The sequence below is a fragment of the Lactuca serriola genome, chromosome 6 (genome assembly GCF_051521515.1).
Source record: "Lactuca serriola cultivar US96UC23 chromosome 6, Lser_US96UC23_V15, whole genome shotgun sequence".
In the NCBI taxonomy this organism is placed as follows: Eukaryota; Viridiplantae; Streptophyta; class Magnoliopsida; order Asterales; family Asteraceae; genus Lactuca; species Lactuca serriola.
The window spans coordinates 38,020,441-38,033,532 of NC_136413.1; the positions used below are offsets into that span (position 1 = coordinate 38,020,441).

The window sequence follows — 13,092 nt, forward strand, 5'->3', positions numbered from 1 at the left end:
TGTGTTTTAGAATGTAATGCCATGTTTTTTTAAACTTATAATGAAATGACTGAGTTAATGACAAACTTATGATTTAGAAAATCGTCACAAGGAGAATTAGGTCAAGATCCCGGATAAGTGCTTCGATGTCAGTAGCAAGCCTCAGTGTGTGATTCCAGTTACACTCATCAACAAGATAGTTAGAGTCGTCCCAAAAGAAGAGTATTTGGAGCAGCCACCGATGATCAAGTTAGTATCGATATGAAAGTGCCTAGAGTTTAAAACCTATCTATTTATAATTAATATAATTAGAAAAAAAGTTATGATTTGGTCCGATTAATGATACGTTGATCTCATATAATATTCGAAAGTGAATCATATATATTATGTTAACAAAAATTAAAAACCGCACCACTTATCTAAGAAATGTTCATTTTATTCGGTTTTGGCTTGGTTTTTTGGTTATTATGCTCACCTAACGTACAAATTGAGGCATCTTTCGCAAAATAAAATAAATCATCAAGAATAAATTATTAGTTGAAAAAAATTATCTGCTGACTACCAAAAGTAGACTAATCACACAAAAGAAACGAATCCCGAAACAATCTGTCGAAAAAAACTTATCTTCGAAAGAAATTATTTGTCGCCGCTGCATCGTGCGGGTAGCCCACTAGTATGTGTGTGTGTGTGTGTGTGTGTATATATATATATATATATATATATATATATATATATATATATATATATATATATATATATATAAGACAAGTCGGTCTTACCGTTAGTAGACCTCATTCACGAAGTCGGTCTATAAGGGGGGTATAAGGTCACTGCCTAAAATAGGTGGTTTAATGGGTGTCCACTCACACCCACCACTTCCTTGACTGATGAAGGATCGTTAGCCAAACGGGTGAGATATGACATTAATTCGCCCTCATTAAAAGTATAATGATAAATATAATGTAACTAAACGGTGTTAACCCATGAAATTACATTTTGCACCTTGTTAAGTCGTTAGTGGAGCGTGTGTGGTTAACCGAAACACTAATATGGGACTGAAGATGTGTGGCAAAGGGTAGCTTGATGTTAATCATAGATCAATGGAGCGTGTGTGGTTAACCGGCACATTGATTAGGTGATTTGTAACATTGGGTGTACCAAGCTAGTTTGCATGGTTATTCACACCTTGTTTGTGATCATCGGCATCCCAGTCACAAACTTAAAGGGAACAATCGAGATTTAAACATGCCATTGAAAAGTTCAATGAATCTTAAAGGATCTAGGAATTTCAATCCAAATAAAACTTAATAATCTATTTCGTTTTTCATGGTGGGAATTGGTAAATCGCCATTTACCTACCTTCAAATATTTTACAATTGGATTACGGCGTCCCTTTTCGCAGTTGTAGAATATTATGTTGGGTCCTAGCCTTAATATTTCATTTGGGTGTAATATTAAGGATTATCATCTAACCTAAACTTTGTTCTTTTTCAGATGTCTATCCCACACAATGCTTCCAACCCAATCCCTTCAGGCTCTTTCTCCCTCATGAACCTACGTAGGAGGGTCATTTTCGATGGCTTGAACTTCAATGACTGGATTCGAAACATTCGAATAGCTTTTTGCTATGAGGACAAAGAATATGTCCTATATAAATAGCTCAAGGAGATTGATGTCACCACTGCTACTCCCGAACAAATCGCTGAACATATTACTCATGAGAGGGATGCGACAAAGGTGTCGTGTCTAATGATTGCTACCATGACTGGTGAGCTGCAGTAGTCCTATGAGGACTACTATCCTTTTGAAATGAATCAAGATTTAATGGAAAGATACCATTAAAGTGCTCGAAAGGAGAGGTATGAGATCATTGCCTCCATGATCACAACCAAAATGAAGGATGGTGAACCCATCATGGCCTACTTGTAAAAGATGCAGAGATTCGTGGACCGTTAGCTTAAATTGAATGTCAATTTTGATGAAGAGTTGGCCATAAATATTATTCTACACTATTTACCTCCTTGTTATGATCAGTTTTGTATGACTTATCAAATGAACAAGGAGGAGGTCACTCTTAGCAAGCTTGAAGGCCTTCTTATGACTACAGAAAGCAATCTGAAAGACAAGTCGGTTGTGTCTACTCCCACTACTACTATTATTGCCCTTGTTCTGGCAATCAAACATGGGAAGGGAAAGAAGAGGAAGGCTCCCTCCAAAAGCTGCTAGGGAAAGTCTCTTAATGGATCCTCTTCAAGTGGGACCAAAGCTAGTTCTGCTAATCCCTCTTCCAATCCGAAGGAAGCAGAGTGCTTCCACTGTCATGAAAAAGGGCACTGAAAATGAAGTTGCCACAAGTACTTGCATGACATAAAGGATGGCAAGATCAAGCCCTCCTTTGTAGTTATTTACACTATTCAATCTAATAACTCATCACATGCTAATTCTTGGGTCCTTGATATAGGCTGTGGTATTCACATTTTTTCTGATTTGCAGGGACTAAAAAGAAGTAGGGATGTGAAGCACGGGAAGATAAACTTAATCATGGGAAATATGAAAGTGTCGCATGTGACCAAGATTGGAGTTTATTCTTTATTTCTTAGTAATGATTTAAATTTAGATTTGCATAATTTTTGTTACTCGGCCGACATGGCGAGAAATGTTATTTCCTTTCATAGTTTGTATAAACAAGGCTTTACCTTTTCCTTTAATAATGAAAATGGCAGTATTTATGCTTATTGTAATGTTGTATTTTATTTTGAAGCATTACCATGCAATGATATATATGAAACTGTGATGATTGTAGATAACTTAGGAAATAATGTGTTGAATATTGATTCTTCCAATGATTTGAATAAAGCATGCTTGTGTCATTGTCGTCTTGGACATGTCAACAAGAAGCGCATAGCCCAACTCCAAATGGATGGAGTTTTGGAGTCATTCGACTTAAAATCGGATGACACTTGTGAATCTTGTTTACTTGGAAAGATGACCAAGTCGCCCTTCACTGGTTCTTGTGAAAGGGGTGAAGGTCTGTTGGATCTCATACATACTGATGTGTGTGGACCATTTATAACTGCCACAAGGGATGCTAACCGCTTCTATGTGACTTTCACTGATGATTACAGCAGATATGGCTATGTCTACTTAATCAAGAATAAGTCAGAAACCTTTGAAAAGTTCAAAGAGGTTAAGCAAGAAGTGGAGAATCAATTGGGCAGGAAGATAAAGATGTTGCGATCCGATCGAGGAGGAGAGTATCTTAGTATCGAGTTCCTTGACTATCTTAAGGAATGTGGAATTGTCACAATTGATGCCACCTAGGACACTACAACTTAATGGTGTGGATGAGAGGCGCAATAGAACCTTGATAGACATGGTATGTTCCATGATGAATCGAGCTTCGTTACATATCTCATCCTGGGGGTATGCCTTAGAGAATGCCACCTATATCCTTAATCTAATCCCTACCAAAAAGGATTCTAAAACACATCACGAGATGTAGAAATGGAAGGTTCCCTCGTTAGACCACATCAAAGTTTGGGGTTGTGAGGCTTTCATGAGACGCAAGACTCATGATAAGCTCGAACCTCGGAGTGAGCGATATATTTTCATCGGCTACCCACATAAATCCTTTGGATATCTCTTCTACAGACCGAGTGACAATGTTGTCTTCGTTGCAAGGAGATGAGTCTTTCATGAGAGAGAACTTATAGGCCAAGGAAACAGTGGGAGGAAAATTGACCTTGAAGAGCTTCAAGAATCAAGCGGTGAAGGAACCTCAAACACTAGCAATCAACATGAAGAGGAAAATCTAGTTGATCGAATTAATGAGTCCTTACCTCTAAGGCGTTCAAGTAGAGTTAGAAATACACTTGAGTTTTCTGGTTTCCATATTACTATTGAAGGTGATACATTTATCAGTGATAGCACACTGGTAAATTTGGATGAACCTAACAACTACGAGGAAGCGATGGCAGGCCCCAAGTCTGCAAAATTGTAAGAGGCTATGGATAGTAAGATTCAGTCTATGTATGACAATCAAGTTTGGAACTTGGTTGAAAATGTACCGGTTCGTAAGACAGTCGGATGAAAATGGATCTTCAAGAAGAAGACCGACATGGATGGGAATGTACACATATATAAGGCACGACTGGTTGCGAAGGGCTTTACTCAAACTCTGGGAGTTGACTATGTTGAGACCTTCTCACCAGTAGTGAAGATCAAATCTATAAGGGTTATGTTGGCCATTGCTGCATTTCATGACTATGAAATATGGCAAATGGATGTCAAAACCACTTTCCTTAATGGAAAGTTGGCTGAAGATGTTTTCATGAGTCAGCCAGAGGGTTTTGTCAATGCAAAGTACCCTAATAGAATGTGTAAGCTTGAGAAATCCACTTATGGATTGAAACAAGCATCTCGCAGATGGAATGTTTTTTTTGATGAGAAAGTCAAATAGGTTGGATTTTCGAGAAGCGTGGATGAGTTATGTGTATATGTCAAAGCTAGTGGGAGTATAGTGAGCTCTTTGGTATTGTATGTAGATAACATACTACTCAAAGGAAATGACATCCCAACCTTGCTTGAGGTTATGTCCTGGCTTGGGAAGTGTTTTGCTATGAAGAACCTCGGAGAAGGTACTTATATCCTAGGGATAAGGATATTGAGAGACAAGAGTAAAAGGCTAATATGACTTAGTCAAAGTACCTACTTGGTCAAGGTGTTGAAACGTTTCATCATGGAGAACTCCAAGAAAGGTCACTTACCTATCCAAGGCAATTCCAAATTGAGTAAGACTTAGAGTCCGAGTACAGAGACTGAAATAGTAGAAATGAGTCATATAATAAATGCTTTCGCAGTTGGTTCGAGCATCTATGCTATGAATTGTACTCACCCTGATGTGGCCTTTGCTTTGAGCATGGTCAACATATATCAAGGGAATCCTGGTAAATCTCATTAGACTGCAGTTAGGAACATTCTTAAGTACCTGCGGAGGACTAAGGATTGGATCCTTACCCTCGGTGGGAGTGATGACTTGAGAGTGACAGGGTATAGCGACGCCAGCTTCCAAACCGACAAAGATAATTTATGGTCTCAGTCGGGCTGGGTGTTTACCCTGAATGGAGGAGCAGTACCATGGACACGCAGGAAATTGTAGTTGATTCAACGTGCGAATCAGAGTACATAGTAGCAAGCAAAGCATTGAAGGAAGCGACATGGTTGAAAAACTTCATCCGAGACCTTGGAGTCATTCCATCCATAAAGGAGCCTATGTAGATTTTTTGCGATAATGAACGTGCAATTGCCTTAACTAAGGAACCAAGAGATCATGGTAGATCCAGACATATCGATAGAAAATACCACTTCATAAGACATCAAGTAGAAGAAGGGCACCTCATGCTAAAGGGGATATCGTCAGAGGACAACCCAACAGATCCTCTTACAAAAGGACTGACAAGGGTTAAGCACTTTCAGCATGCGAGGAGCATTGGGCTAAAGCACAATATTAGTTTTAGTAATTAGATAAATCGAAGCTTGTAATAGCTAAATTGTAATTGACATTTGATGATGAATAAAAGGGGTTTTATTTATAAGTAAAGATACTCTCTTGTGTCAATTATTTACTATTGTTTCACTTTGCATATTTTGACTTCTAGAATAACAATATCATTATTATTATTATTATTATTATTATTATTATTATTATTATTATTATTATTATTATTATTATTATTATTCAAACTATCCACAGTCGATCATACTTTGGAAGTAGGTATGAAAGAAGACTGTCATGAGTTGGCTTGTAGATTTGTCTAAAGAGTTAGACATAGCAACAGGTTTGCTACACCATTCATGAGTACTCCTGAAATAAGATTTGAGTATTGGATTCAACCCGTGCTCACCTGAATTACTTCATCGAATTTATCACGAGTAATTGTGAGACGATAATATCATATAATCTTCAAATCAAGATATATGAGTTGTTGACTACAAGTTGGTTGTGCGTTGATGGCATGAAAATGCATCAATAACTTGATGTTATAAAACGTTTCGTTATGCATGATTTGATGAGTAGTTAGTACAAGCATAAAATGTTGAAGTTTATTTGTTCCTTTTATCCTAAGAGGATTAAAAGCAATATCTTGGGCCCCTCGATGATTCGGTTTGACTTATGTTTCAGGCCTGATCAGAACTAAATTGATGTGTTTAGTTATGTTCTATGTCAGGCGAATCAGAAATCGGGAAACAAATTGCAGGACAATAAGTATGACTATGTTCCATGTGTTTGTCCGCATAGATATCTTGAGAACAGAGGAGTATATGATCACTTATGTGAAGGACACGTCACTGACTAGTTCAGAGTTCGACAACGACTTTTGAAAGCTTACGATTGCTAAGTCAGATCCTGAAGTGCATAAGCAGTAATAGTTATTAGACTTATCAAAGTGGAAGACTGTTGGATTTGGTGTCTAAGCCCATAACTATAATTGGTATCTACTTCACCCGATTGTAGCATGATCCTTTTGGGTTGCCTTCACCAGTGCAATTTGATAGGAGGAATTTTGAGAATAAGGTTATCTATGGTTTATTAATATATTACAAGTATAATATGTTAATACGGGATTATTTAATTAGTATTGATCAAGAATTAATTTATTAATTTTGTGATCAAAAGAGACTAATTAAATATATGGGGATTGATTATGTAAATCAATCATTCTTGTAGTGTGGGCTAATGATCCACGATTGTGGGCTAAACTAATCCATGGATAGTCCATGGAGGTTAAATCCATGGAGCATAAGAATGTGGAAAGTCATGGATTATTAGGGTTTACCAAGTGTAACCCTAGTATGTCCAACACTATAAATAAAATCCTTCATAGACCAAAATCGGTTGTCTCTTCTCTTTGAGATAAATAGATTATTCTCTTAAATCATCCTCTTGCATATTGGTGTTTGTGAACCATTAGAGGCATCACACTTGAGGTGCTCAAGCTTTCAAGGGTTAAGAACCACAAGTCCTCAAAAAGGTATGTCATTTATCTAGATGTTTTATTCAATTGGCAATTTGTATGCTAGTTAGGACAATGCTTTGGAAAAATTGAAAATATGTATGTATAATAGAGAAAACATAGATCCAAAGCATTTAGGGTTGCATGTGCACCATATGAGTGTTATAGTGCTCAAAACCCAACAACAGGCACCAACGCCGACCTACTGGATTGTGTTACGTAGAATGCTAGCTATCTTTGTGACTCTTGCATGTATGATTGGGTTGAAATATACCAAAGGTTGGGCCTATTATTATATATTGGGTTGAAATATACCCCAGGGCTAGGCCCATTATTGTATGTTGTTTTGAAATGTACCCCATGGGTGGGCCCATTATTGTATGTTGGTTTGAAATATACCCTAGCGCTAGGACCTAGTGTTGGGCCCATTATTGTATGTTGGGTTGAGATATACCCCAAGGTTGGGCCCATTATTATATGTTGGGTTGAAATATACCCCAAGGTTGGGCCTATTATTGTATGTTGGATTGGAATATACCCTAGGCTAGGCCCACTGATATGCATGGTATGTTGTATTTTGGGGAAGTCACTAAGCTTTGTAGTTACAATTTATGTTTAATATATTTTTAAGTACTTTTGGTTTCAAAGGAAGGTCCTGCCTTGGGTATACTTCATCCCATAGAGATTTATTCTACACTGAATATTTACGAGTTACTCTCATGTTTTGAGAACAATAATATTCTGATCGTCTTTGAGATAATGAATGAATTGTTTCTGACTTAAGTGAAAATTTTAATTAATATTTTTGGGTTGTTTTAGATACATCGTATGGGTTGATCTTACATTTGAAGATTCAACATTTTGTTACATTTGGTTCATTCCATTCCATTGGAATGAACCATTCCATTCTTCCCTGATTCCATCATAGAAACACTATCTAGAAAAAATGTAGAAAATTAGTAAATCCATAAAAAGGTCAAAATATTATACATTTGAATTGACCATGGTTGGATGGAAGTGAGATGAGATCTTAAGCTAAACCCATTCATTTAAGACGATTTTTTTTCATTGATATTTTATAATTTATTACTTTTCATTTGTGTTATAATTGTTTGGTTTATTCATATTTTCCAATTTTCCAAATTAGGTGTGATTTAGTGGTTGTTGTAAGTTAGATAATCAGGTGTGACTTGAATTATGATATTAATGATTAAGAGAGTGATATATTGGTGGTTCTAATGATGGTGATGCTGTTTTTCATATTTGTGAAGATTTTATTATTACTCAATCTTGTGATCCTATAGGTTTATTAATTGAGTTTGTATATTCATCATTTCTTGAAAATGTCAACAATCCAAATTATTTTAAGAAAGAGAAATACTTGCACCAAAAAATGAAGTCGTTGAAGAAATAAATGATCATCTGCTTTTGTTGTTGATTTGTTTCCTAGAGAGCAAAAAGAATACATCAGTTCAGATATCATCAGCCAATAAGAGTTTATTCACAATTAATTCGACGACAATTTATATTCACATTCTATACTAGATGGACTTCAAATCTAAAATTCAGAGTCAATCATTGTCAAATGTTGGGTTATTGTTATGAGAACTAGTTTTCTTACACCTTCACTTATATGTTGCTTTATCTAGAGTAAAAAAACATAAATTATTGAAGTTACTGATTTTAGATAAGGATGATAATTTGACCAATAAAACTTCCAATGGTGTGTATATTTCAAAATCTATGTTAATATGTTTATTTTACTTATCAAAATAAGACATGATAACATACGATCGAGAATACGTTGCATTTTTCTACAGTTGTTTTTTTTGTATAAATTTTTTAATCATGCCAACCATGGATTCTACGAGTTATAACCTAATGTGTGTGTGTGTATATATATATATATATATATATATATATATATATATATATATATAAAGTTTTTTTTTTGTTTTTTTTAAATATAGTTGTTACCCATCTTTCTTTGTTCTTACCTTTCTCTGTCTATCCAAAATTAACTTTCTTTCTTTGCATTGCACATCAAGACTTTAATGGGTTGGTTTAACCTTCAATTCTTAGTTTTTTTTATCAGGGTTAACAACATAGACGGGTAATAAAATTTGGTTTTTATCCATATTGAGATAATCATATTTTTTTCGTATACATTTGGCCATTTAAGCTTGTTTGACATGTTGAAAATAGGGTAATATGACTGATAATTACCGATGATATTACCCTATTATGAACAAGTTCAACAAGTATACCGGTCAAATTTGTACGAAATAAACATAGTTAACTGAATACAGACAAAAACCAAAGTTTATTAACCGTTTTAGTAATATTGAGTTCTTTATGTTAAATGCAAGTAGTCATATGACACACTTATGCGCCATGGAATCGGGCTATCAGGTCGAGGTGTTAGATATAGATTGTTGATCTAAAGAAGGTGTCGTTAGTGAGTTCCCGACTTGATTCCTAGCTACATTAACTGCCAAGCCTAACCAAATTGTCCATTAACTCAGACCTATAAATAGAATACCCTCTCTATGAGGAGGATATATCTTTCCTAGAGATGAGCCTACGCTATATACATACAATATCCCTGTCAAGATGGTTCTCCATCTAAAAGAAACCATATCCTCTTACATATCGATGTAACTTGATTTTCAGAGCCTATTCGCATGGCACAATCCTTGAGACGATTCTAACATTTTTATTTTTTCATGGCATCTAGGAATCAAATTTGGAACTCGTTAATGTTACCTACTCGAGACATGATACCTCTGATTCAGTTGGTCTTATGCGTATTTGCATTTAGTATAAAGAATCTAATATCACCAAAATAGGTAAGAAACTTAAATTTTTATGCACATTTAAATAACTATGTTTTTTTCTATATATTTGACCAATAAATTTATTTAATCTGTTTATAATAGGATAGGTTTTCGTCCGACACATTGCTAACTCTTTAGTTATTATATACTTCTTCTTCCGTCATAAAATTATAGTCTATATTTTTTTTTTGTTCCAAAATAATAGTTACTTCTAAAAATAAATAACATTTTTATCAAAATATTCCTCATTATTACTTAACAAACTAAGCATTTAATGAACATTAAATGCAAAGTAATGACAAAACTATCATTTTATTATATAAAATTAATGATAATTAAATAATTAATGATTTTTTTAATCTGTGTGTTTTTTGTCTGTGAACAATAGTATTGGAACGGAGGGAGTATAAATATAATGAGCCCATAGAAACTAATTAAAGTTCCCTAATTTTATGTACATGTATTTGGCGGTTTATTGATATCACTTTACTTATTATATATATATATATATATATATATATATATATATATATATATATATATATATATATATATATATATATATATATATATATATATATCACATCACAGTTATATATATATATATATATATATATATATATTGTGATATATATATATATATATATATATATATATATATATATATATATATATATATATATATATATATATCACATCACAGTTATTAAAGTTATAATATATTGTGTTATTTATATAAAATTATAATTATCGATTTATTAATAAGTAAAATTATATCATTTTATAATATGTATTAATTTTGTTTTATTTTTTATTTCAATGTTATTAATTTAATATAGTCAGAATGAAAAATTTGAAATTTGAGATTTAAATTGAAAAGTTAATAGATTAAAAATTGTCATAATATTAATTAGAAGACCTAAAATTATATATATATATATATATATATATATATATATATATATATATATATATATATATATATATATATATATATATATATATATATATATATATATATATTAGGACAAGGAGATTTCTTTTAAGAGTATAAATTTATAAGATAGAAACAACATGATCTTGTGTACGTGCCCAACTCTTATTACATAAGCTCTTACATCACTAAACCGACAACCGAAGCACACTTCGGAATCGTAAAGATATAGATGGGACTTCTTGTACGTAATCTTCCACTTACTCTCCAATAAAAAGAAAAAGAAAAACTGTTTCCAATATTTGCTCAAATGACCTACTTACAAATAATTAGCATTTTCGTTTTTTTACCAGCTCATTCTTAAGAGTTCAAAAACAAGTTTAATTCATAAAATGTCACAATCCAAATCAACGACGATGGTCAAATCTGGCATGTTTTGTAGTATTTCTTAGGTTTCGAGAAGAGGCCAAATCCAAAGAAAAAGTTAATTAATCACATGAAAACACCCAACACCTGTCAGAATTCATTGCAGAAAAGGACACTTAAAAGTTTTTAAACGGATATTGTAGATCACTCTTCTAACTTCTTATATAACATCATCACTACTAGAAATAATACCATAATATATAGCCACAAAGAATATCATACTCGATACACTAAAATGGCTTCCAATGTTCATTTTCTTATGATACCATTAATGTGCCCAGGTCACCTCATTCCAATGGTGGACATGGCCAAACTCATAGCACAACACTCTGCCACAGTCACCATCGTCATCACACCCCGTAATGCCACCAGGTTTGGGTCGGTGCTCCACCGTGCTGTGGCGTCCGGCCACCCTATCCGGATCCTGGAACTCCAATTCCCCGCTTCAGAATATGGATTACCAGAAGGATGCGAAAGTGTAGACGATCTCCCCACATTCAATCTCTCCAAAAACTTTTTCGATGCAAGTGCTAAACTTCAAGAACCATTAGAAGAAGTGTTTAACGAGCTTAAACCAAGACCAAGTTGTATCATTTCTGATAAACATTTAGCTTGGACATCAGATGTTGCAAAAAAGTTTCAGATTCCATGGGTTATTTTCGATGGAATGAGTTGTTTCACTCAGTTAGCTACTCATAATCTATGCGCTTCAAAGGTTCATGAACATGTCGGCGATTTTGACCCGATTTTGTTGCCGGGTTTACCTGATAAGATAACCATGACAAAATCCCAGCTTCCGGGCTTGTTCAATCCGGGGAAGAGTGCAAAGGCGAAGGAACTGAAGAGTGTTCGTGAGAAGATAAGAGCAGCTGAAATAGGAGCGTATGGGACAGTTATAAACACTTTTGAAGAACTGGAAACAAGATACATAGATGAATATCGAAAAGTGAAGCAAAGAGTTTGGTGTATAGGTCCGTTTTCACAATCTAACAAGAATGATTTGGACAAAGCGCAACGTGGAACCAATGGTTCAATCACGAACCACGAGTGCATCACATGGCTCGATGGTCAGAAACTAGGGAGTGTAGTTTACGTGTGTTTAGGGAGCCTAACACGACTCACACCACCACAGTTTATCGAACTGGCTGTAGGATTAGAAGAGTCAAAATCCCCGTTTATTTTAGTGGTGAAAGGAGGGAGTCGAACGGAAGAGATAGAGAAATGGTTGGAGGAAGATGGGTTTGAAGAGAGAGTGAAAGGAAGAGGTGTTTTGATCCATGGGTGGGCCCCTCAAGTTCTCATACTATCGCATCCTTCATTAGGAGCATTCTTGACTCACTGTGGTTGGAATTCGACTATAGAAGGGATTTGTGCGGGTGTACCGATGATTACGTGGCCTCAATTCGCTGAACAGTTCTTTAACGAGAGGGTGGCTGTGGATGTAGTGGGGACTGGTGTCGGTGTTGGGGCTGAATCAGTGATGCATTTAGGAGAGGAAGATTCAGATTTGGTACAAGTGAAAAGGGAGGATGTGTGTAAGGCTGTGAGGATAGTAATGGATGAAGGTATTGAAGGACAAGAGAGAAGAGAAAAGGCTAAGTATTTCAGGGGGGTGGCTGAAAAGGCGTTAGAAGATGGAGGATCATCTCAGCTAAATTTAAAATTGTTCATTGAAGATATTATTGTACACATGAATAAGGGATTGGCAGGTTAAGTTGCAAGAATTGGTAGCTAGTGATTTATCAACATTTATTTGATGATTCTTATTTTGAAAGGTTATGTTTTGGTTGCAAAATTTGTAGTTTGTTCAAGATACTACAATGAATAAATAATTAGTAACATACAATGTTTCACATGAATTATTGGGTTTTGTTACGTTTTTCAAATTAATTTTCTTTCAAGA

General features: G+C 34.7%; 1 pseudogene; it reads left to right on the forward strand.

The window, feature by feature from the left end:
• Positions 1-11,306: 11,306 nt before the first annotated feature.
• On the forward strand, positions 11,307-13,048 carry LOC145057888 (UDP-glycosyltransferase 73E1 pseudogene; annotated as a pseudogene).
• The last annotated feature ends 44 nt before the right edge of the window (positions 13,049-13,092 follow it).